At 35.0% G+C, this 24,566-nt stretch overlaps 1 protein-coding gene and 2 non-coding genes across 3 annotated transcripts in view; all 3 read left to right on the top strand.

The window, feature by feature from the left end:
• Positions 1 to 24,566, top strand: part of LOC138713311 (uncharacterized) — a 157,571-nt gene that overhangs the window by 85,901 nt on the left and 47,104 nt on the right. The window lies entirely within an intron of this gene.
• On the top strand, positions 12,504 to 12,579 carry TRNAC-GCA (transfer RNA cysteine (anticodon GCA)). Its single transcript has one exon. It is a non-coding gene; the product is annotated as a tRNA-Cys (tRNA).
• TRNAC-GCA (transfer RNA cysteine (anticodon GCA)) lies at positions 12,846 to 12,921 on the top strand. The gene has a single exon. It is a non-coding gene; the product is annotated as a tRNA-Cys (tRNA).

The following is a 24,566-nucleotide window of genomic DNA, read 5'->3' as shown; positions in this document are numbered from 1 at the left end:
AGGTGAGTCAATGGGGAGTCCAGAATGGGGGAGTACGGAACCGTTGTTCAACAGTGTTTGATCTTAGAAACTGAGTCACGTTTAAAATACTGGTACATTAATAGGCTGTAACGTGAAAAATCAGTAAGAGAAAATTGCTCAGACTTCCTTAAACATCAGAGGGCATGTCTGTGAATTCACGAAGCAATTTCGCTACCGCAAAATGCGATGTTTTAACGAAATTCATACTAAATTGTGGGGTTTGGAGAGTAGACTCAAACACACCTAGGTTACGCTTATAGAAATACACGGACAGCTATGTTTATAAAAAATAATTTTTCAACTGTGTTATCAATAATTTTATGACTGCCCATGAGTTTCAGCTAAGTTAACGTAACCAAACAGACAATGATGTGAGGGCCATCTAGTGCCGTGTAGCAGTCCTACAGTAATTCTTGAAAGGAAAGCCAGACTGACGAACAGAATGCCATCATGCCAAAAAAAAACGATTTTTTTATGTGACAAATACTGAAAATTTGTATTTTGTTAGAATATTAAAAGCGGTTCTAGCAGCGACAGCATCAATAATAATAATAATAATAATAATAATAATAATAATAATAATAATAATAATAATAATAACAACAACAACAGGGAAAGTTCCCATTAGAACAAAAATATGATAAGGAGACAGCCTCAGTCCGATTTTTATCTCATCGTGGAAGAAATTATAAAAGAAAATAATAAGTTCAGTATGGAATATAGGTTAGAAAAGCAAGAAAAAAATGTTATGCTGATGAGTTGATGCATGTTGAACACAATGGCCAGAAATCGCTATTTGTCCTTACATCGATGTCAGTCTAGTTGAGCACAAACAATAGTAGAAACATTCTACGAGAAGAGTACAAATGCACAGAATGCCTACATTCCCCCTTTCCACAGTCCTAGAGTGCATTTCATTCTAAATTCAATAATGATTTTACCAGCCCACATTAAACATATATGTATTTTTTCATTTTGGTTCTAAAAGTAATACAGATAGAGGCATATAATAACATAAGAAGCTGCGATTGCCAAAAGAAATCCGCTCGACGAAACATAAAAAACGAGATATTTTGGCAGATGCATTATTAAATTATAAGACAGGAGTAATTTCTCGTTTGGATTATGTAAAATGAGCAGCCTATCACTGCAAATCTTTTTAATTAAAACAGTTACACGATTTTAATTTTGATCAACATCTTTAACCTTACCAGCAAAATAATTTTGACTAACATTTTTAACCATAAGTTACTAGCAAAATCAATGCTGTGAGTCCTAAGTTTGTAGAAAATGGGAAGAAGAATGTTTCAAATTGTTTATGCTCAACGCGAATGAACGATTTCAAATTTTTTGTGTTCAACGCGAATGAACGATTTCAAATTTTTTTGTGCTCAACGCGATTGAACGATTTCAAATTTTTTGTGCTTAACGCGAATCAACGATTTCAAATTTTTTTGTGCTCAACGCGAATGAACGATTTCAAATTTTTTGTGCTCAACGCAAATGAACTATTTCAATTTTTTTTGTGCTCAACGCGAATGAACGATTTCAAATTTTTTTGTGCTCAACGCGAATGAACGATTTCACATTTTTTGTGCTCAACGCGAATGAATGATTTATAATTTTTTGTGCTCAACGCGAATGAATGATTTATAATTTTTTGTGCTCAACGCGAATGAATGATTTATAATTTTTGTGCTCAACGCGAATGAATGATTTATAATTTTTGTGCTCAACGCGAATGAATGATTTATAATTTTTGTGCTCAACGCGAATGAACGATTTATAATTTTTTGTGCTCAACGTGAATGAATGATTTATAATTTTTTGTGCTCAACGCGAATGAATTATTTATAATTTTTTTGTGTTCAACGCGAATGAATGATTTATAATTTTTTGTGCTCAACGCGAATGAACGATTTCATATTTTTTGTGCTCAACGCGAATGAACGATTTCAAATTTTTTGTGCTCAACGCGAATGAACGATTTAAAATTTTTTTGTGCTCAACGCGAATGAAAGATTTCAAATTTTTTGTGCTCAACGCGAATGAACGATTTCAAATTGTTTGTGCTCAACGCGAATAAACAATTTCAGATTGCATGTGCTCTACTCGAATAAGAAATAAGGATTGTTCAGGTATATTGTGCTCAACTCGTATGCGCCCATGCTGATGATCTGGTCCTTCTGGCCGAAAGCGGGGATAATCTATAGAGATTGTTGCATCAATTTCATTTAACGGCCGAAAAATTCAATAAGACAATCTCCTTAAAAAAACATATCTCAAACTATCTTCAGACCACCTCTAAGATGTAAGGTAGCTGTATGTAATAAAAGCATCAAACAGGTTTGAGTTTCAATTATCATGAGGCAAAGATTACAAGCAATAACTTATACAGGGTCATCATTTTATTTTTACTAACATTTTTAATATTAACCTGGCTATACCTTTAGAGAACCGGAAACACCGTTCGCTACCCCCTTCCACAACTGGAGTTCGATGATACTGGCGTAAAACACAAATCACTTTACTAGGTACAGGAGGGAAGAAAAGTAGTTCATCCATTTACGTAAACTAGGAAATATCGCGATTTTGAGTTCGATAATTTTCATTAGGTTTTTGTTTAATCAAAATGCAGTACTGTATTAAGAATAAGTGTTTTTACTCACGAATTGAGTTATCTATTCGAACGTATTCATTATGCAGTGTATATTATATTGTCTACAGCACATTAGCGTACAATATAGAGAATGAAGTTAAAATGAAAAACAATCATAATATGGATATTTAAACATATTTTGCAAAATGGTGGCCGTTCATTTCGATACAGGCTTCAGTTCTTTTGTGCATATTATTGCACTATAGACTATTGCATATAATTCCAATTGCCAGTTTCGTCCTTCGTACTAGTAACTCATGTTGAAATAATTCTGTATCTACTCCATAAAAGAGTACCTTACGTACTGTAAATTCAATCTTCACTTCTGCCCGACCCGCACAGATAAAATTACTCAGACATGCTATCTACTGTCCGTCCAAGTGGTTATGCCGCAGGATCGTAAAAAGGGGGGAAATCACGTGACAGTTAATTACTTAACGAGGCCCTTTTATTTAAGTTAGGGCCTATTTTAAACAATTGTATCATATTACGTAAACGTCCAATTCCTAACAGAAATTAATGTTTTCAGAAAAAAGCTAAGACAGCCCAGCTTTTACAGAGGGGTGTGCAGAAGCAGGTAGGGGAAATCGGAATGCGACGTAGGCAAACGGACAGTACCTGTGCGAAAATATGATTCAATATTGAAAGCTCTTTCGTCACTGGAAAACGCGAACATATTTCTGGAACGTACTATACTCACTAACTCAGTGCTGTTTACTATACGCGGCCTTGATTCTGTCTGGAGAACAGTTGGAACTTCATTAGTAGAAGGGGTGGGAGTGAAGTACATTAAAAAACTCAGGTACAATAAAAATTGAAGTAAAAATAAAATGATGTCCCTGTAGAAGAAGTACGCGCACAAACTATAAAGACATCTATCACATCGGGAATCTTAAAAGACGTAGTTTGAAGAAATAATTAATATACGGGTATAGAGAGTAAAAGTAGAATGTAGAAAACATGCGTGAGATCAATCCTCATGTATACTACAGAAACAAAAAAAACAGAACAATTGCTGAGAACAACAGAGATGAGGACATTCAGAAATACCGCAGGATATAGTCTGTATGCTATATGACAGATAGACAAATGAAGAAATTATGAACAAATGTCAAACAGACGTGGTGAAATGGGTTAGAGAAAGAAGGAAGGGATGAAGAGACTACACTCTAAGGATGTGCGTTGATCATCTTCAGAAAATCGCTATGGCAGAATACCCAGATACTTCAAGACCCTTAGGAAGACCACTAGAACGGAGGCAAAAAAATGTATCATCTTCTGAAAATTAGCAGCAATTGGAAAAAGACAGGACTTAGTCCTAATATGTTAAGAAGAAGAGGAGAATAATAATAATAATAATAATAATAATAATAATAATAATGTGATAATAACTGCACTCTACTAAAATAAGGGAAATGTAACACAATGAAATATTTTGCAATTTGACAGAAATACTGTGTTCCTTAATTTAAAAGTACATGTATTATAACTTCTAAGCTTCACTTACATGAGATGAACCACGTGTACGCATATTAATCGACCGTAGTGATACAAACACCAGATATCACTGCAAAATAGAAACAAATTAGGAAAAGATATAAAAAAAAACTTCTGCGATGTTTCATATAGACGACTAAGAAGTGCTACCTCATGTCTAAAAAAAATGGTAATTTAGTTTAACTACAATGTTATTTAGATTTACTACATTATTACTACGTTCATAAAATTGGACAGTTAACTAATATTTTTCCTCGAGAAGATCTTGAAAATCAGAAGCATATATAAAACATTTATATATTTTGGGAAAAAATTAATGTTTAAAACTGTCATTTTATTCACCCATAAATTTACAGATACAAGGTATAACTTCTTAGTCATCGATACGCTAAATATTTATATTTTCATTAATATATCGAGGTATGAATTAAATTACTACATATGCTTTCATTCTCAGAGCAGTAAGTGATAAAAAAAGTCATGAAATAATAATAATAATAAAAAGTAAACTTCAGAATTAGGCCCGCAACACGCTACACCGAGAACTATGAACTATGTAATATGTGTGGAAACAACTTAACAATGTTTATGTCTTCACATTACAAGTTGCTATACACTGGAGTCATCTCTGTATAGATAATTAAAACACGAATTTTATTACGCCATACGGAAGGCAGTTTGATCAAAGACCTTGTATATAATACTATATAAGATCTTTGAGTTTGATAAGCGCTGATAGAAATGAAGTTACATAAATTTGAACATCTGAATTTCTATTAACTGTTCAATTTCATTCACATAATATAAATTTGTAGGCTACAATTATGTTAGGTTACCTGTGAGAGCGGGAAATACAGGTGGTGGGGTAACTATGTTTTTTAAAAAAAGTCGCTAACCGATCAATGCCAGCTATGCCTTATTTCGAGCGTTACTACGTGCTAAAGGAAAGCATTTTCCAATGCTCGACAAACGCATTACATATTTCTCGTTGTAATGTGTTATGGGCCTTAACTACGCAATATCTAATTCAAACGAAGACTATAACTCTGTACAATCGTAAATACAGCGGAATAAATTTGTATAATGTTGGCTGAGGCATACAGGAGTGAAAATTATATTAAGTTTAAACATGTTGATTCAATATAAACACTGCAAAAGAAAATGAATAAGTAACTTTACTGCTTCCAAGTGTTTGTGTACTTGGACCGTAAAGACTGTTAGATATCATAATATCTAATTTCTTAAGTACATGCTCCTCTATCTCTAACAGTTAATCGGACAGACACATACTCCCATAACTCCTTTGAACGTCTTCAGCAGAGATCAAGGTGGACTCCGAAATTTCGTCCTAGTAGATTAAGGCCATTGCCCTGCTCAGGAGTTCCAATATAACCCCCCAAGAACAGACGAAGTCTGTGCGTTAGAAAGATAAGTCGAAAACATAAAATGCCATCTGCCACGCGATATTTCTGCGCACCGGTGTCATTAAAACGTCATGACAATTTGACTGCAGCATGCAGATTTGGGGAGCTTCCAAAGCCTCACATCTTACTTCACCGGCTTCACAACATCTTGTTTTCTTTCCGACAATAGTATTTCCACTTGAGGCGACCATGAACGACAATAGATATCGCGTTTGCGCAGACATCCGTAACAATTACTGATGACGTAGATTATTGGCAACGTTGCATGAAAGGACGCTGACATTTTAATACTGAATCTGCTCTTGAATTGTTTTTATTCATGCTTTTGCGTTCACGCGTACTATCTTTCTCCCATTTCAGAAAATGAACAAATCAATTTTCTCTGTCTTCATGGAAATTAACAGGTATTGTTTTTAGTTATTTAAAATTTAATTGATTGTATGAGAAACCGCACTGCTCTAAAAGACTTCACACATGACCTTCAGATGAAAATTCAGTACTCAAAAAGTATTTATATCACAGCGAAAGAACATCTTCAGAATATATATATATATATATATATATATATATATATATATATATATATATATATATATATTTACTTTAAGGGCTGAGGACGGTATTTTTTAACTTTTTTCCTATTTGATGTAAAATATTAATTTTTTTTTATGTAGAGAGCTCATGGCTATAGCAACTCAACCAAATACAAATATTTTGAAAAAAAGAAAGTTATTCTGAGGCCCAGATTTGAAAAAACAAATACGCAATGCAGGATTTTACTGAAATCGATATATCTAAGTAATTTTAAAGATTAATTGAAAGAGTTTTTTTTTTACATTTGACTTGTAAAAGCATGCTCTACAAACTGTCTGTAATAGAATTTTGATATTAGTCCCTACATTTGTAAAATAAACAATTAAAATTTAATAACATTTTTTGGATTTCCTTTTTTACAAACAGACAGACATATTTTTAAAATCAAATTAATTAGCAAAATTCTGTTATAGAGAACAGTTTCCTAATAGTCTAGGTAATGTTTGTTCTAAATTTCATGCGTGTATCTTCAATAGTTCAGAAATTATATCCATTTTTGTCTGGTGTCTGGCAATGTAGCAAAAAAGCGAAGTTACCGGAAACAATCATCAAAGGAAGCGTGTGATTAAAAAATTCTGAGCATAAGAAGTTTAAAAATGGCGCCTCAATATCAGATAAGGGCACAAATACCCACAAAATATTATGAAATGTACTATTCCACATATATCACAGCTATTTTAAATAATTTTTTTTAATTTACTCTTTTTTTACCAAAAAATACCGAGCTCTCACCTTAAACATGTCTTAAAGCTGAGCTTCGCTGACAAGCAACATTTCTCGAACGGCTTCGATACAAGTTATGGGTCTATAATATATTTGGGCGACACTTCTTTCTTGAAGTTTTCAGATCAAACGCCGCCTTGAAAAAATGACGTAGTTTTATTTAGTGTAGGGTAAGAAGGGGCGAAGAGGCCCAGCGGGCGAATCGGGCCAATTTTAGAAAATATTTAATATAAGCGCCATCGACACTGGTTTGTAAGGTGATCCATCTCATGGGTTACTTTAGAATTCCTTAGAAGCTGATAAAACTGGAATCGCGGGGAAGTAGTCTTTCTTTCTTTGTGGAAAAAATAATTGTTTGCAGGAGGAAGGAGTTAGATAAGTACAACTGTTTTAAAATACTCCACAATATTCTTATTATTGTATAGTGTGAATACTAGAGTTGGGTCGATTCGTGAACGAATCGTTCATTCGAACGACTAATAATAAAGAATCGTAAGAATCGATTCGTGGTATCAACGAATCGTCGTTCAAAAGAATCGTAACGAATCGTCGTTCAAACGAATCGTAACGAATCGTCATTCAAAAGAATATGAAGGAATCGGCATGGTATCGTAACCCACGATTCTATTCGTTGTTTGATGTAACCTGTCAACGGACATTTCCGAACCGTGTCGAATGCTCCCGAGCGAGAGTGAAATCAAAATATGTACTGCATTTGTTAAGTATGGAAAATAATGAACACAAACCTGAAATTTGCATAGTTAAATAGAGATGTAATGCAAAAAATGTACTTCATAATAAGGTTCAGTTGATAAATTATAATTTAGAGACATTATCTTGGGTAATTTTGTAGACTAATGGAGTCCATACTGAATGGTTCCAGCCAATGAGAAAGAGACAATCCAATGTCTCGCCTCTTATGCCATCTATGGGAGAGATTTAGAACGTTTTTGTTCTACGCGTGGTTTGCAAAGGAAAGTGTCTTGCGACGATTCAAAAGAATAGTTGGAATCGCAGACTGGGAAGAATCGTGAACTCGTTGACGATTCAAAAGAATAGTTGGAATCGCAGACTGAGAAGAATCGTGAACGAATCGTTAGAATCGATTCGTAATGTGTGATTGAATCGTTGGAATCGACTTCTGAAAAAGAATCGTGTTGCCCAACTCTAGTGAATACTGTTTAGAATCTTGTTCTGTATGAGATAATAAGTAAAACTGATACTGAGATTCTTGTTTGGGTGGTGAGTGGACGTCTGTCTCATGAGTCAGTGCTGCCAACTGTTGAAATAAGTCACTAAACCATTTCGGGTGAATCGGCCCGCTCTGAGAAAATAAAATAATTAAGTATAAAACTAATGAATCTCTAAAAGTCTACAGTTCTGTACAATGGTATATGATTAATGACTCGTCTTTTTCGGACATTCTTCATTGTTTGATATATTAGAAATACACGACGTTTCGGGAGTTGGGTCTACTCTCCTATTCAGGTGTTTTTCATGATAGTGATAGCTTTTGTTATTTTCATTTTGAGGTGGTTAAACATTAGTACAGTCCGCCAAAAAATTCGGTGGCCTAGTGATTAACGTACTGTATTAGTGTTAAAGAGTTTCAGGCTTAAATCCCTGCCTCCATTAACCTCTTGGAAATTACAAAAAAAAAAAAAAAAAAACTAAGAAGTGTCAGTATCACGAAAAGAGCTAAAGACGAGAACAGATCCAAGTCTCGAAATGTATATTTATAATATAGATCAGGTAATGGACATTGTTCAAAATCTAATATATTTCGGGGTTTTTTAATATTATCTTATATTTTGTGGAATTTAAAATCTATTATTTTTACGCGCCAATTGTTTTGTTTCTTCTACATGTCATACCTAGTGTTTGTAATAATGTTAATTATTGTGAAATTAATTAAGTTATAAAAATACTAAATATGTCTGCTAGGTATAAATAGAGCGTGATTTGTCATAATTCCACATTCCTCGAAGTGGTCCCTTCCACCCATCTATGTGGACCTATTCACGTGCACGACGTCGGTCGAATAGGACCATGCAGCATGTCGACTTGATTAAAAACAGCATTTAATATTTGAAAGTCACGAATTTAAGTTTAATATGGATGATAGAGGAAGAAACAGGCTACCTAACTAGAGTATAGTTGAAATTGAGTAACTTCTATTCACTCCCTCTTACCCTACATGTTTACAAAATCTAAAAGAATTATATTAATATTCTGCAATGCTCAAAGAGGTGAATTTTATCCATTCATCAAATATGTTGAATAGTTATTATTAGAGCCCGGATGTTTGGCACAATGCCTTTCATTACTGGGTTGACACTTGTCAAAGTTATGTAGATTTAAATGCATTACGAAGTATTTGGCAGTGATAGGGTAAAATTTTATTTTGCCTATTTTGTCTTTTTAAGCTCTTGCTGACTATTTTAAGAATATGTGTTTATGCTTGCCTTTTCTGTCTCTTAAAATAAATCGAAAGTTTATTTAGTTGTTTGTTTATCTACATTCTATTATAAGTTATTTTTAACAACCAAAATTTTATTGCCTTCATTTTATGTGCGAGTTTAATGTTGTCTACTCCAAACTGTAACAATAAAATTTATAGAACATATTTTTATTAATCAAACGAAATTACCAGTACATTTAGATCTTCTCCCGCATTCCCAAATACCATTACGAAAAGTACAAACTATATTGTTTCTAAATACTGGCTTACAGAAAGTGAAACAAATGTACCAAGCAATGAAAGATAGGCGTAATACTACAGTAATGAATCTGTCATGTCTTTTTGAAAAGGGGTCATCTTCAATTAAAAAAAATCACTTTCTGACGTCTTCACATTCCTAGAGCGTCTACTCAAATATCTACGTAAAGATTAGTTTTTGGTCCTACAGAACTGTCTGTTATAGTTATCATTAGTTATTTATGGAGAAAAGCTCTCTCCGACGCCGGGGATCGAACCCGAGTCCTCAGTTCTACGCACTGTGCGCTCTAACCATTAAGATACGCCGAGGTCAATCCACAGCACCGGATCGAATTCTTCTTCTGCGGTGTTTTCCCTCTGTGGCCTTACTCCATGTTCGACATATGAAATTAATGGTGTGAAGTTACATAGAGTAGAATCATTTAAGGATATGGGTATTTATTTTACACACAACTTATGTTTTAAAATGCACTTAAATCACGTGGTAATTAATGCATATAGAAAATTAGGATTTATAATCAGAAATACAAAAGAATTAAAAAATATAAATACTATTGATACTCTCTATAAAACTATGGTTAGAAGTAAGCTAGAGTATGCGTCTGTAATATGGTCACCTCAGTTCCAGTCCCATCAGATGCAAATAGAAAGGATACAGAAAAGATTTTTACGTTATTTATATTTTAAAAAAACATCACGTGTCGTCTTATGACAAGCAAATTTCATATAATGTTACTTTTTGAATTTAATTATAAAACTTTAAAATCCCGACGATTAATAAATAGCCTAATTTTACTCTATAAGACTGTTAATGGTATATTGAATAACTGTGATTTTCTTAAATTCCTTCAGTTCAATGTAAAAAGAATAGAATTACGTCATAGGCAACCTTTTATTATTCCTATTCCTAGAACTGTTTTCTTCAAGAACTCTCCATTGTTTGTTATGTGTAATACTTACAGCTCTCTGTCTTTAAACTGTGATTCTCAATTGGATTTCAGTTTAACAATTGAAAAATTTCATGCAATATTAAAAAGCATTGTATTTCCTTACATATTTAAATTATGAAGAAGAGTATTATAATGTTTTTACTCAAGTTTTAAATAATTTTGCATCATTATATTGACATTTGGCACTATATTAACTGTAATATTATATTCTAGCATCTATTACCGTTATGTATTTTCTTTCTTTCGTTTGTGTTTTTTGTTTTGTTGTTTTTTCTTTTGTTATGTATTTTGTGTATATATATCTGTGTAAGCCACCTGTAATTGGAAGCCTGCTTCTGTTGGTGGTGGATTTAAAATAAAAAAAAATAAAATAAAATATATGTTGACACATAGACCTACTGTATTATTAAGTCAACTGTCAATCACACAAGCAGCACACTCATTTGAGTGACTTGGTGGCCGGAATTCATAGTATATATGCACTGTTGGTGAATAATCTATGTAAAGATTAATTAATCTGTTAGGGTTACCACTAATTATTAATGGAGAAAAATTCGCTCCGGTGCCGGGGATCGAACCCGAGTCCTCAGTACTACTCGTCGAGCTCTCTAACCACTGAGCTACGCAGAGTCTCAATCCACAGCACCGGATCGAATCTTTTTCCTTTGATATTTTCCCTCTGTGGCCTTATTCCATGTCCATTCAAATATTTCATATGAAAACAGGACGTTCTACATCGCTGAAATCACTTTTAGCAAGTCTGATCATGAAACGAGATGGCTCGGGTTCAAATCCTGGTTAGGATAAGTTACCTGGTTGAGATTTTCCCCTCAACCAATTGAAGCAGAATTGTTGACTAACTTTCGGCGTTGGACTTCGGACACATTTCGCCATCATAATTACACTTCCCTCTTTCATCACCATCTTCGTTTCTTTCCCATATTCCGAGCTTGTTCCGATGTGTCGACTGCATGCCGCCACCGAACATAGATGCCGTGGTATGTGGTCATTAGTTGTTAGTGGTAGCGCTACCACTGAGATTTTTTTTATTTTTACGCAGTTTTTTTTATTTTTATCTATGTGCTCGATACTTGTTTTCTCAAACCCTCCATAAACAATTCAACAAAAGCAAGTGCTTCAAACTACGAATGAGTGCGCAAGGTAATCTAGATTTCAGAACTGGCCACTTTTCATGTTCAGTTTTCTATCTCCTCGTCCATCCGTTTCCTCTAATTTTCTAACCATCTTGCTACCACTGAGATTGGAACCTGCGGGCTCCCAAGGAGAATCTGTAGCGCGTGGGGCCTTAGGGCATGCACACCATTCCATTCCATATAGTACAATGTACCCACCTAAGCAGCTTACTTGCGAGGGCAGTCCCTAATCCGTGCCCCTTCCCTAATAGGTATTGTCGGACCATCGGATCTGTGCCCCCGTAAGATATGCGAACTGAACCCTAATTTCTTCTCAGCCTCGGTAATTCATTTTTGTCCCTACATTCTTATCTCTCTCTTTTCTAGTAAGGCCGTAAAATAGCATTACGAGAGGGGTTCGGCCGGCGCCGTGGATCGTGTCCCGGTATGGCTCAGTTGGTAAGAGCGCTCAGCGCGTAGAGTTGAGAGGTCCTGGGTTCGATTCCCGGTGCCGGTACGAATTTTTCTCGTATTTAATAGTAATAATACAATTGACTAATTCATATTAGTCGTTTAATATTCAATGAGGTGGGCGAGACCTCATACATATGAATATTTGATGTATTAACTGTTAGCAGTTGTCATGAAACTGATGTTGAATATGGCCACAAAGTCATTTAAAATATGCGCTCCTGCATATATGACGTGTATCGTCTCAAGTGCAGGTAGTAAGGCCGTAAAATAGCATTGCGAGAGGGGTTCGGCCGGCGCCGTGGATCGTGTCCCGGCATGGCTCAGTTGGTAAGAGCGCTCAGCGCGCAGAGCTGAGAGGTCCTGGGTTCGATTCCCGGTGCCGGTACGAATTTTTCTCGTATTTAATAGTAATAATACAATTGACTAATTCATATTAGTCGTTTAATATTCAATGAGGTGGGCGAGACCTCATACATATGAATATTTGATGTATTAACTGTTAGCAGTTGTCATGAAACTGATGTTGAATATGGCCACAAAGTCATTTAAAATATGCGCTCCTGCATATATGACGTGTATCGTCTCAAGTGCAGGTAGTAAGGCCGTAAAATAGCATTGCGAGAGGGGTTCGGCCGGCGCCGTGGATCGTGTCCCGGCATGGCTCAGTTGGTAAGAGCGCTCAGCGCGCAGAGCTGAGAGGTCCTGGGTTCGATTCCCGGTGCCGGTACGAATTTTTCTCGTATTTAATAGTAATAATACAATTGACTAATTCATATTAGTCGTGTAATATTCAATGAGGTGGGCGAGACCTCATACATATGAATATTTGATACAGTAGACTTAATCTTCTGTTTCTCCAACAGCAGCATTTATGTGTAATATTTTTAGGAAATACTTTTACCTTCCGCCATAAACTTTCACTATTATTATTATTATTATTATTATTATTATTATTATTATTATTATTATTATTATTATTGCACGTTATACCTATCTAAGTAAATGTGAGCATAAGTATATTCGTGGGAAATGTGATAGTCGACGAAATTAGGATATTGTGAAAACCAATACCATCACCATGAGTGGAAACTTCGACGGCTCTTACCGAAAAAGAAGCTTTGGAATGTTACTACTTCACTCTCTTAACCAGGACATAAAATCCAGCATTAAAGAAATGTACTGCAGCTGCAGTTGGCAACACTGTCACACGACTGCGGTGACGATAAACATAGAAATTATGTAAAATACATAAATACGCCGTTGCTTAATGGAAGCGCAGACGAGCAGACGTAATCTGTGTACGCCGGATATAGAGCGACGCCAAGTAACATATAGTTCACTTGAAGCAACTAAATATTCTTTGCAGTAAATTTAATGACGTACCGCTACAAAGTTGGCTGTCATCACCGGAGGCCCGGGTTCAAATTCTGGAAAGTTCAAGTGAAGTTTGTTTTGAGGAAAGACGGTGTTATTGAAGATTTTCTGAGGATATTCTATGTTTCTCCCTGTCACAATTAGGCATACATGAATTCCTCATCGTCTCGTAAGAAAATTCCTGATCTTGCCATTCAGAACTGCAACATATTGTCCAGCTGGGAATCTTAGGCTACTGCGATATGGTTGTCAAGAATAGTAGTTCATTTGACTTAAATTGTAGCATCACTCAGACTGGACCCAATATAACATACAGGCCTAAAAAGGTACAGTAGAGCGTCTCGTTTAGGCACAGTGAAAACGTAAACGAAGTGCAGGTAACGTGTGGGGGGAGGACGAGCCGTACGATAAACACGAGGGATGCACAAGGTTTTAGTTACAACATTTATGACGGAGCATTAATTGAAATTATATTTTCCAAAAACACACAAAACAAAAGAATATAAATTGCATAACATTATCATGCACACATTTTAACAAGCAAGCAATTGTAACGTTGAAATAATTCAATGTAACAAATCAAATTTTGCTACTTATATGATGTTGCTTTCAAGCACATTTTTTACGGTCATGAATTTTATTATCTGTATGACTGACATAATATAACGGTCTTCTGTGGCCGAATTAACAAAACTATTTCCTAAACATAATTATCCTTTCTCAAAGGTCAATTTATTCAGGTACAGTACCCTTCTCAAAGTTAAATTTAATCAGGTACAGTACCTGAATACATTCAAATTTGAGAAGGGATAATTACGTTTAGGACATACTGTTGTCACTTCAGACCAATACACTGTAGTTTCATTAATTCGGCTTTCTACATGTTAAACATTAACATATTCATATTTCGTCGGTCACTGGTTGACGACGTGCGGAGGAGCTGGTCTATGAATACAGGGTGTCTCAAGAGGAATGTAAAACACTTCAGGATAATGTAGTTTGGGTTAATCTACATCGATTTAACCTGATACACATATGTCCGAAATGTAGCTGTTTGTAAGTTATTGATGGACAAACTTTTAAATGGAGAGTGGAATTGTAGAGTATTTCAACGTTTTAGAACATTGTGATATGGTACATTCCTGAAAATGCTGCATCTTGCGTTGTTCCCAAAAGTTTATTTCATAATTAAGTACAAACTCAGTAAGAAAATAAAATAATTACACAAGATAAATAACTAAGGTTGCCCTTCGTATACATTCCATGAATTGTAAATTCATATCAGGTACCGGTAATGGTTCTCTTTCCGACCTCAATGAAACGCTTGGTAGCTTGCCAGTTTCAGGTAACATAGGGTAAACACGGGAAAACACACATCTAGATAGAACCTTTCGACTGGGAAAACGTCGTCTATATTCCTCAACAGCAGCCAATTCATTGCCATCACAAAATCCATGAAAGACTCATTGAAATATGTAGGCCTACAGCTCATGCATTTTGTCAAGACACTCCCCACTCTTCCTACAGAGCTGCGCACGAGATAGGATGAGTCTACTTACGAAATATAGGGGAATGGGTTAGTTTTTGCCTTGAACTCGGTAGACACACGCCCGACCTTCCCTTCTACTCCTACCCCCCTGCACAGAAACGTTGTTCCCGTACTGCACATCGCGAGTATCTTGATAAAATGCATGAGCTGTACCTATTGATGACATTTTGAAACTATATATATTTTTTTTCGGAGAGCGTAGATACGTTTTGGATCAAAATAATTCAAGAATAGCTCGAGCTTGCAAAATAAGCTCCTAAATTGTTGATAGCATTTGTAAACTCCTATTTATACAAAATAGGTTTGTAACCTATGATCGTCATCGAAACAAAAGAGAGACATCTCCCTGAAAATGAAAATGATATCAGTGTGCGAGTATACAATATAGAGTTCAGATTTGAGAAGATACTGTCCCAAAAATAGGCACATTTATCGCATTAATTATTTTAACTTCATAATTACTGAAACTTTTTTATTTTTATTTTCAACGTTGTTTATGTTTCTAAATATAACATAAATGTATGTTAATAAGAGTTTGTTTTATCTTGTAAATCACATCGTCATCCCTCAGAGGGGTCGCGATCCACACTTTGGGAACCACTGTTAGTATATTATCTTTCCACTAAGTAACTAAGACGTTAAGCCAATCTTGTTATAATCTACTGCTATATCTGTCACTACATTTTTATCACAATGCAATATGTTTTGTACCATATAACTTGATAGGGAAGAGTGACTGATTTAAATGTTCTTGCCAACAGCTGATGGAACAGCTCACTAATTGGTTATATGTTAGTGTAATTACTCTCTGGCATCCAAAAATGACATGATGGATGGTTTCGCATGTAGCATGTCAAGTTTGATACAAGCCATCAACATTTTCATGAATTAGGGTAAAGCTAGGAGAAATGAGAGGGTTAGAAGAGAGTCTGTAAATTCTAAGATTACCGCCACATGGCGGAAGTTTTCTAAGGTATGATATCTAGCAAAGAAAGACACTTAGTACACGGTAAAATTCATCAGTTTCTTTTTTAAAATTTCGTTGTTTAATCGGGATTCTTACGTCAACTAACACATGTAGCCTAAGAGCCCGAATTTTCGTGCGACAGTTATAAATACTACTTTTATGTGAAAATGTTATCGCAGTGATATCGAATAATCTGTTTATGTTAGTTGAAGCCATGTTTATAGCACTGTTGTGAAGTCACCTTCGCTCTATGCAGTTGGTCGCTTTGTGCAGAAAGCCAGAGAGTCGTTTCTCTCATCACTTTAAGACATTTTGACATACATTTTCTTACATTCACACCTACACTCGCATATGTAGACGTACACATATGTACAAAATACACGACACACGAAAGTACGTATTCATTTGCTCATTGTGTCCTAACCTGTGTTTCATGTTCCGTATCTTTACATTATGAAAGATAATGCAAATAAAAAATTTCCAATGAAACGCCATAGGCATCTCTTAATTTTCTTCTGGGACATCTCTCGTTTCCATACTGCATCTTCTATCCCAGCCTTGGCGGAAAAGATGAAAAATTTAGCATATTTTAAAAACGCTGCGTAAGGTACGTATAGTCAACTCACAACACTCATACAGTAGGACCACAATCTAGTCTATACAGTCACGAAGCTTTAGTTTATGAGGGCACTAGGAACAATAGACTGTGCAGGTACTATTTCGCATTATCTGTGATGAGGCGATAGTAGCGAATCCTAGTGGTTAGCAACTATCTACGGATGCATATTTACTACGTATTGAGCCTCGTGACTGTATATACTAGACCAGACGTCTCAAAACCGTACTCGCGAGTAAGCCCCTGAACGGAACCGAAGCCAGTACGTAATAAGCGCGTTCCGCCTCACCCATCCACACCTGTACTGTACTCAATGTTTATGCGCAAACGAAGAGCAGTGGCGGACTGCCATTATCAATGTGTTGGTCGGAGTGTTCGACCGTTTTACAATGTCTTCTAATCATGGACGTTGTACATTCAAGGATGAATAGGAAATGTTTCGTGTTAGTTGGGAGAATGTGAAATGCTTAATTTGTTCGAAAATTCTTAAGCGTGTGTTAAAATTCAACATGCGACGATAATATTCGACTCTTCACAAAGAATATCATACAAGTACAGGTATGCTGGACATGTGAAAATAATTTATTTTGAGGCTATCTGTATAACTGTTAGTTATACATAATAATCAGTATATTACAATACGTTTACACTCGGTTCCGCATGACAAACATAATTTTTTTGTTTAATTTTAGGGGAAATGCTTAGGCCTACAAATATTTTGATAAATAGACTATAAAACAAGAAAATATAAACACAAATCATACACGTGTTCTCAGTCTTAAACAAAAAACGTTTCTTGCTAGCTATGTTCTAGCTTGGAATATTGGAAAATCAATGAAGCCTTTACAGAAGCATCATTTGTAAAATCGTGCATACAGGACGTTACTAAAATACTGTGTCCAGAACAAAGTCAAAGTTTAAGAAAATTAAATTGTTTCCAATTACAGTTCAGAGAAGGAATTTCAAGATTGTAAATGTAATTGAATCTGAAGTCGAAACCACAATTAACCAGTTTGTAGCTTACTCACTTGCATTGGACGAAAGCACAGATAGAAATGACAGAGCTCACCTAGCCATTTTCATCCGAGGAGTTAATGAACATTTTACTGTGTCTCAATGTCTTCTAGATGTAATTACAAAATATAACTGGAGAAGATCTTTTCCAGGCACTAAAAACAACATAGAACAGAAGAGGTTGAATTTACAATTACTTTTGTCAATAGTAACAGATGGGGCTCCAGCTTCATAGTATGTCAAAATAATATACAAACGTATGATATTTCTTATTCTTTTGATGTTATTATTTGTAAACATAACCAGACCGTTGCCGCGATCCCCCACTGACCGCTCCCATCTGTTGAGGTACGAGTCTCTTCCCCTTCTCTAGTCTTACAGCACACTGTGTTCGGCGGGCAGCATCGAGAGCACGAATAACGATACGCTTTTTGGAGACCTCTGTACTAGACTGGGATAGGACCTCAAGCTCCAGATAACCCGGCCAGTCTCATAAGATTTGTCCCTGCTTAATAATATGATTAACCACAACTTTTCAATTATTTCTGAAATTATCACCAGTTTAGAATTATCGCAGTTGCCAGTGACTGAAGCTATAAAACAAGTTTAGTGAATAATATCTCACATATTCTTACTGGGTTACCTCACGGACCAACTGACACAAATCTAAAACATAAATTTGTTAATATATGTACTCTCGAACAATAAGTTAGAATGCAGTAATGTCGACTATACGATATAACACAGTATGTTGGCTGGTTTCACAGATGCAAACCTGCAGAAATATAACTTGTGTGAAAGTGACATCCCTTACTTCAGATATTATGCCCCTATTACGTCCTGTGATGTGGAACGCTCTTTTCCATGATACAAACGCTGTCTGAGTGAGCATCGCGAAAATTTTTCCTTCGAAACATCGTAATTCACTGCAATGTTGATTACAGTGAAAAATAGGACATTGCTAAAGTCTCGCTAATGGAAGAAGCTATAAATTGAACAATCTTGAAATGGTGTGAAATGTATCTATGTAAATAATTGAAGATATGGACAGTAATGTAAAATGTAAATAATATAATTAGTATGTTTCTAACCCACCTATGTACTATACATAATTTCTATGAACAAAATAATAATAATAATAATAATAATAATAATAATAATAATAATATTATTATTATTATTATTATTATTAGCAGTATTAGCAATAGTAGTAGTAGTAGTAGTAGTAGTAGTAGTAGTAGTAGTAGTAGTAGTAGTAATAGTAGTAGTAGTACAGATGGAGTTGTAGGCATTTCATTATTGTCTATTTTAATAACAAATCTTACCCCGAACCCAAAGTTTAGGGCCGATTTTTTTAATTAGCAATAAATACGAAATATAATTAAAAGCTGCACCAAGAAATATATGCAGGTTTTGTCATAAATGTGACTAATTTGTTTATAGTAAATTTGTCGCGAATTTTCGCGGAGTTTGGCTGTTTCTGGGATAAAAATTAAAAAAAAAGTTTTTTTTTAAATTATTTTAAAGAAATACAGTAGATCTATATTAGTCTTGAAGATGTCAGCTGCAAAAGAACAGGGACGGAAATATTTAGGAATTCTATTCTTCTGTTTAATGGTCTACAGGTCCTTTAATTACTGATTTATTTGTATAAAACTAAGTAACAATAAGGCTAATTTACAAAGAGTACAAATTATTATTATAATTATTAACAGTTTTATTTGTCATGAAGTGGAGTAACGGTTAGCGCGTCTGGCCGCGAAACCAGGTGGCCCGGGTTCGATTCTCGGTCGGTGCAAGTTACCTAGTTGAGGTTTTTTCCGGGGTTTTCGCGGTGCTGAACCCCAGACTCATTTCACAGACATTATCACCTTCATCTCATTCAGACGCTAAATAACCTAAGATGTTGATAAAGCGTTATAAAATAACATACTAAAATAAAATAAAAAATATTTGCAAGAATGTTGCAAATACAATGCCGTGTATAAGATTATTGTTAATTGAGATTATGTATGAGTGCATGACGCTTCATGTTAAAAAAATCACGAAATTACTGCCATATTTCAACCCTAAGTAAGATGTTTTAGATATTTAATTTTCATGCATATATATATATATATATATATATATATATATATATATATATATATATATATATATATATATATATATGCTGACAGCGAGAAGAGTAGGTCATAGAAAACAGATCAAGAAGGTGGTTAAGAAGAAACAAGCAAGACGTCCGGACCGACAAAGAGGGGAAGTAGGCCTAAAGAAGATTCGGGTAGTCCATCTACTTGTGAGGGAAAGGAAGGAAATAAGGAACTACGTTCTACGAAGTTGGTGCTTAAGGGGGATGGAGTGATAAAAGTGTGGCAAAAGACATAGAAACAATTAAGTGAGTGTTCAAGGAGTAAGAGTAACTATCAAAATAATCGGAGGGAGAATGTATGAACGAATAAGTGAATTAGTGTCCAGAGAAACAATAGTTGATAAAAGAAGTGACTAGAGAAAATTAGAAGTGTTTGTTAATAGTAATTGGTAGTGAAATGTTACTAATATTGGAGTGTCGACTAAGTTAGCGTACAATCAGGGAAATTGAAATGATAGGAAGACAGCAAGTATTTCAATGTAAGTTTACAAATGAAGGTTGAGTTGACTTATAAAAAATAGTGCCAAACGGAAAATTTATCGGGGTGAAAGGGAATAATTAAACAAAATAAACATGTGATTCAGTGTCTAATGGAGAAATAGGAGATAAGAGTGATGACAGAAGTGAGAAGAAGTAGAAGTGATTGTAAATTAGAGAGGAAAGTGAATGAGTATGATTAAATAGTGTTAATAAAAGTTAGTTCAAATTTAGGGAAATTTTAGATGATAGGAAGTACTTCACTATAAGTAAAGAATGAAAGTGGTGAGGTGTTCATTAGAAAGAAGAGAAAATTTTAAGGTGAGAGGTTAGAAAGCAAATTGAGAGTAGACAAAGGTAAAATAAGATGACTGCACACGTCAATTGAAAGTTTGTATGTGTTATTGTAATTAGAAGGTAATGGGGAGCACGAATACAGGGATGTGGTGGCGACCCATTACCTAATAAGAAATGTAGAAATAAATATATCATATCATATATCATATATATATATATATATATATATATATATATATATATATATATATAAAATTCACCAAAAGCCTAGACCTGCTGATTTTTATACTGTAAATACGCTCGCAGTAGCTATCGGTTCCATTATGGACTAAGATATTGTTTTATGGTACAGATCTACTTTATGGCTATAGACTACCGTACAGAGATCGAAAGCAAGGGCCTGATGAGGGAAAGGAGGTCGGCGCACTACCCTCCACTACGCAGCCAGCGAAGGTTCTGTATTTGCACCCCGATAAGCGTTATCGCGGTGCAGACGCCCACTCATAGACAACGAGCGTGGCCAAATATAGCGAGAGAGCGTCGACTGCAGCGTCGCCCATTACTTCGCACGCCGACCGATAGGGGCCAACACTGTCTCGCTCGGCACTGAATGACGTTACGTTCTCGATGTTGTCAATGAAAATTAGAGACACGCTAACTCAGCATTAATAAATAGTGCGACGACACTTTTCACAATTCTGACTGCCGGTTACTTTATGTGTTTATTTTCATTGCTCTGAAGAGTTTGAATTTCAATAAATGATATCAAAACAAGTCTCATGAAGTTACTTCGTATGTTGATTTAAAGTAATTATATTCCAGTGAATTGTATCTGAAAGTAATTATAAAAAATTCCCAAAATTAATTACTAATTGCTACGCGTGCTTTTAATCGTTTTATTTAAGTAAATTATATCTAAATACTTAACTTACTTATAAATGACGTAAGGAACCCGGAGGTTCATTGCCCTCACTTAAGTCCGACATCGGTCCCTACCCTGAGCAAGATTAATCCAGTTCCCACCATCATATCCCACCTTCCTTAAATCCATTATAATAATATTATCCTACCATCTACGTCTCGGCCTCTCCAAAAGTCTTTTTCCCTCCGGCCTCCCAACTAACTCTCTATACGCATTTAATCCATACGTGCTACATGCCCTGCCCATATCAAACGTCTGGATTTAATGTTCATAATTATGCCCTATTCTAGCCCTCTTAGTCTGGATTTAACATTCCTAATGAGTCTTATGTCAGGTGAAGAATACAATGCGTGCAGTTCTGCGTTGTGTAACTTTCTCCATTCTCCTGTAACTTCATCCCTCTTAGCCCCAAATACTTTCCTAAGCACTTTATTCTCTAACCTCCTTAACCTCTGTTCCTCTTTCAAAGTGAGAATCCAAGTTTCATAACCATACAGAACAACCGGTAATTCAATCATTCACAGTGTTCTGCCAGAGGGCAGGTCTTTCACTGCAAACCCAGAATTCTCCAGTCTTTCCTATTTTCTGCCTTCCTCTTTCTCTCCTCATATGATCCATATACTATCATCACATTTCTTCTTCTACCCTGAACTCTCCTCCTGTTCACCATTGCTTCCAGTGCATCTTTCAGTAGACAGTTTCTTCTCAACCAGTGATATAACTGTTTTATAAATTCTAACTTTCAGCTTTTTTGAGAGCAGATTGGATGACAAAAGCTTCTCAATCGAATAATAACAGGCATATCCCATATTTTTATGCGTTTAATTTCCTCCCAGTGTAATTTATATTTGTTACGTGATGGGTTGTTAGTCCTTCGCACAACCCCCAAGCTGGAGGACAACCCCTTAAGGGCTGTCCGCGATTTATTCACAACTATCCTCCATATCTGGAAGCAGTCTCCTCTATCCGCAACCTGAGGACGCGCCATGCTGTGGTGATAGGGACCCACCATACATGGATCGGTAATAATAATAATAATAATAATAATAATAATAATAATAATAATTTGCTTATGATTGGTTGATCTAATATTAAAATGTATTTTGTCTTGTAATATGAACATTGGCACATTGTATTTATTCTTCACCTGACATAATTAGGAACATTCAATCCAGACGTTTGAGATGGGCAGGGCATGTAGCATGTATGGACGAATCCAGAAATTCTTATAGAGTGTTAGTTGGGAGACCGGATGGAAAAAGACCTTTGGGGAGGCCGAGACGTAGATAGGAGGATAATATTAAAATGGATTTGAGGGAGGTGGGATATGATGGTAGAGATTGGATTAATGTTGCACAGGATAGGGACGATGGCGGGCTTATGTGAGGGCGGCAATGAACCTGTGGGTTCCTTAAAAGCCATTTGTAAGTAAGTAAGTAATTAAGTAACATGAACATTGGTTTGACGAATCAGCTTACGGCTCATGAGACCTAAACATTATTTTGTTTGACCACATGAAATTATTAGTATGAACTCCGAAACTCGAAACTGTTTTAAAATGTATGCTATTTATTTATTAATTACTAGCTGAAAGTACCCGGCGTTGCCCGGGTTTTCCTTCCTGCTTCTATTTTTAATTAAACTGGTTATTAAATTTTCGAAAATCTCGAAAACCTATCTATACACAAAACGAATTGTCTTTATTAAGCTTTCCTCGCCCATAAAGATGATTCTTTACTTATCGTCACTTACATGAATTAATGTACTCCTTAGCCAAATGCCTGCCAGGGTTAACTCAATTTAAAACAGTTGTAAATCAGGCACCGAAAAGAAAACATTTCATCATGTGCCTGACGTTAAACTGTTGTTTTAAATTTATTTATTTATTTATTTATTTGTTTTTGCTTATTTATTTACTTATTTATTTATTTCATGTATTTATTCTGGTGTAGTTAAGGCATTAGGCCTTCTCTTCCGCACCACCAGAAATACAAATAAAGTAATAGAAAAATCAAACTATAAACAAAGTAAAACCCAACGAAAACATAATTCCTTCTCCTCTTTCTGATCAGTTTCAGCATTGAATCAATATATACATATATACTTTAATTTATATTGGAAGATTTTTTTACCTCTTGAACGCTGTACACCCACTTATATCGTACCCAGTTTTTTTTAATATGACTTGAAACTATATCTCATAAATTCAGAACATATTACATTAATTCTAATTTTACACACAGAATACAGATACAATATAAACTCGCAATAAGTCATTTTTAACATAAAGACTAATATTCTGAGAAACGTATAGGCCTACCGGTATTTTAGAAATTAAGAGATTTTTATTTCCACAATGCTTAACATACTAAATTTGCTACGTGAACAACAATATTTTGAGAATTAATGCAATGTTATTTACAGTAGGCTTATGTACATTCACATACCACATTAGCAACATGACAAAAGTATCATTGAATTGCTTATTGATATGTGTAAAATCTTTTTTTTTTTTTTTCACTTCTTGTATAAAATATAGTTGAGGATGTGAAAAACACTCAGTTTTTAAGTTAATGTCTGCAACTTTGAGCAATTGTCCTTGAGCTTCATTTTAATATGGCCATTACAAATGCTTGTGGCATTGAAATTGCAGTTGAATGAGTATCGTAGCAATACGTGGAATAAAAACATCTCCTTTTATTTTTGCAGTTAATATTGCCAATTCTATTAAGTTTCGTATGAGTTCTTCACACCAATTCTTATTCGTGCATAATTTTGGTGGGTCAATATTTCACAATAGTATTATTGGTTATTCAATATTAAGTAAATTATGTGGAAGCAATCCTTGTAGTTTCAAAGAATTCTAGAATTCAGTTGTATAAAACAGTTTGCTCACTATCTACAAAACTGCATCGAGAAATTCATAATACGGTCATGGACTGCGTAAAGATACTTATTGTATGAATTATCTAGTTTTAGCCTTCATGATCTGTAACAACAATGT

This window comes from Periplaneta americana, chromosome 14 (assembly GCF_040183065.1).
Source record: "Periplaneta americana isolate PAMFEO1 chromosome 14, P.americana_PAMFEO1_priV1, whole genome shotgun sequence".
Lineage (NCBI taxonomy): Eukaryota > Metazoa > Arthropoda > Insecta > Blattodea > Blattidae > Periplaneta > Periplaneta americana.
This window is presented reverse-complemented; position numbering and strand designations above follow the sequence as displayed.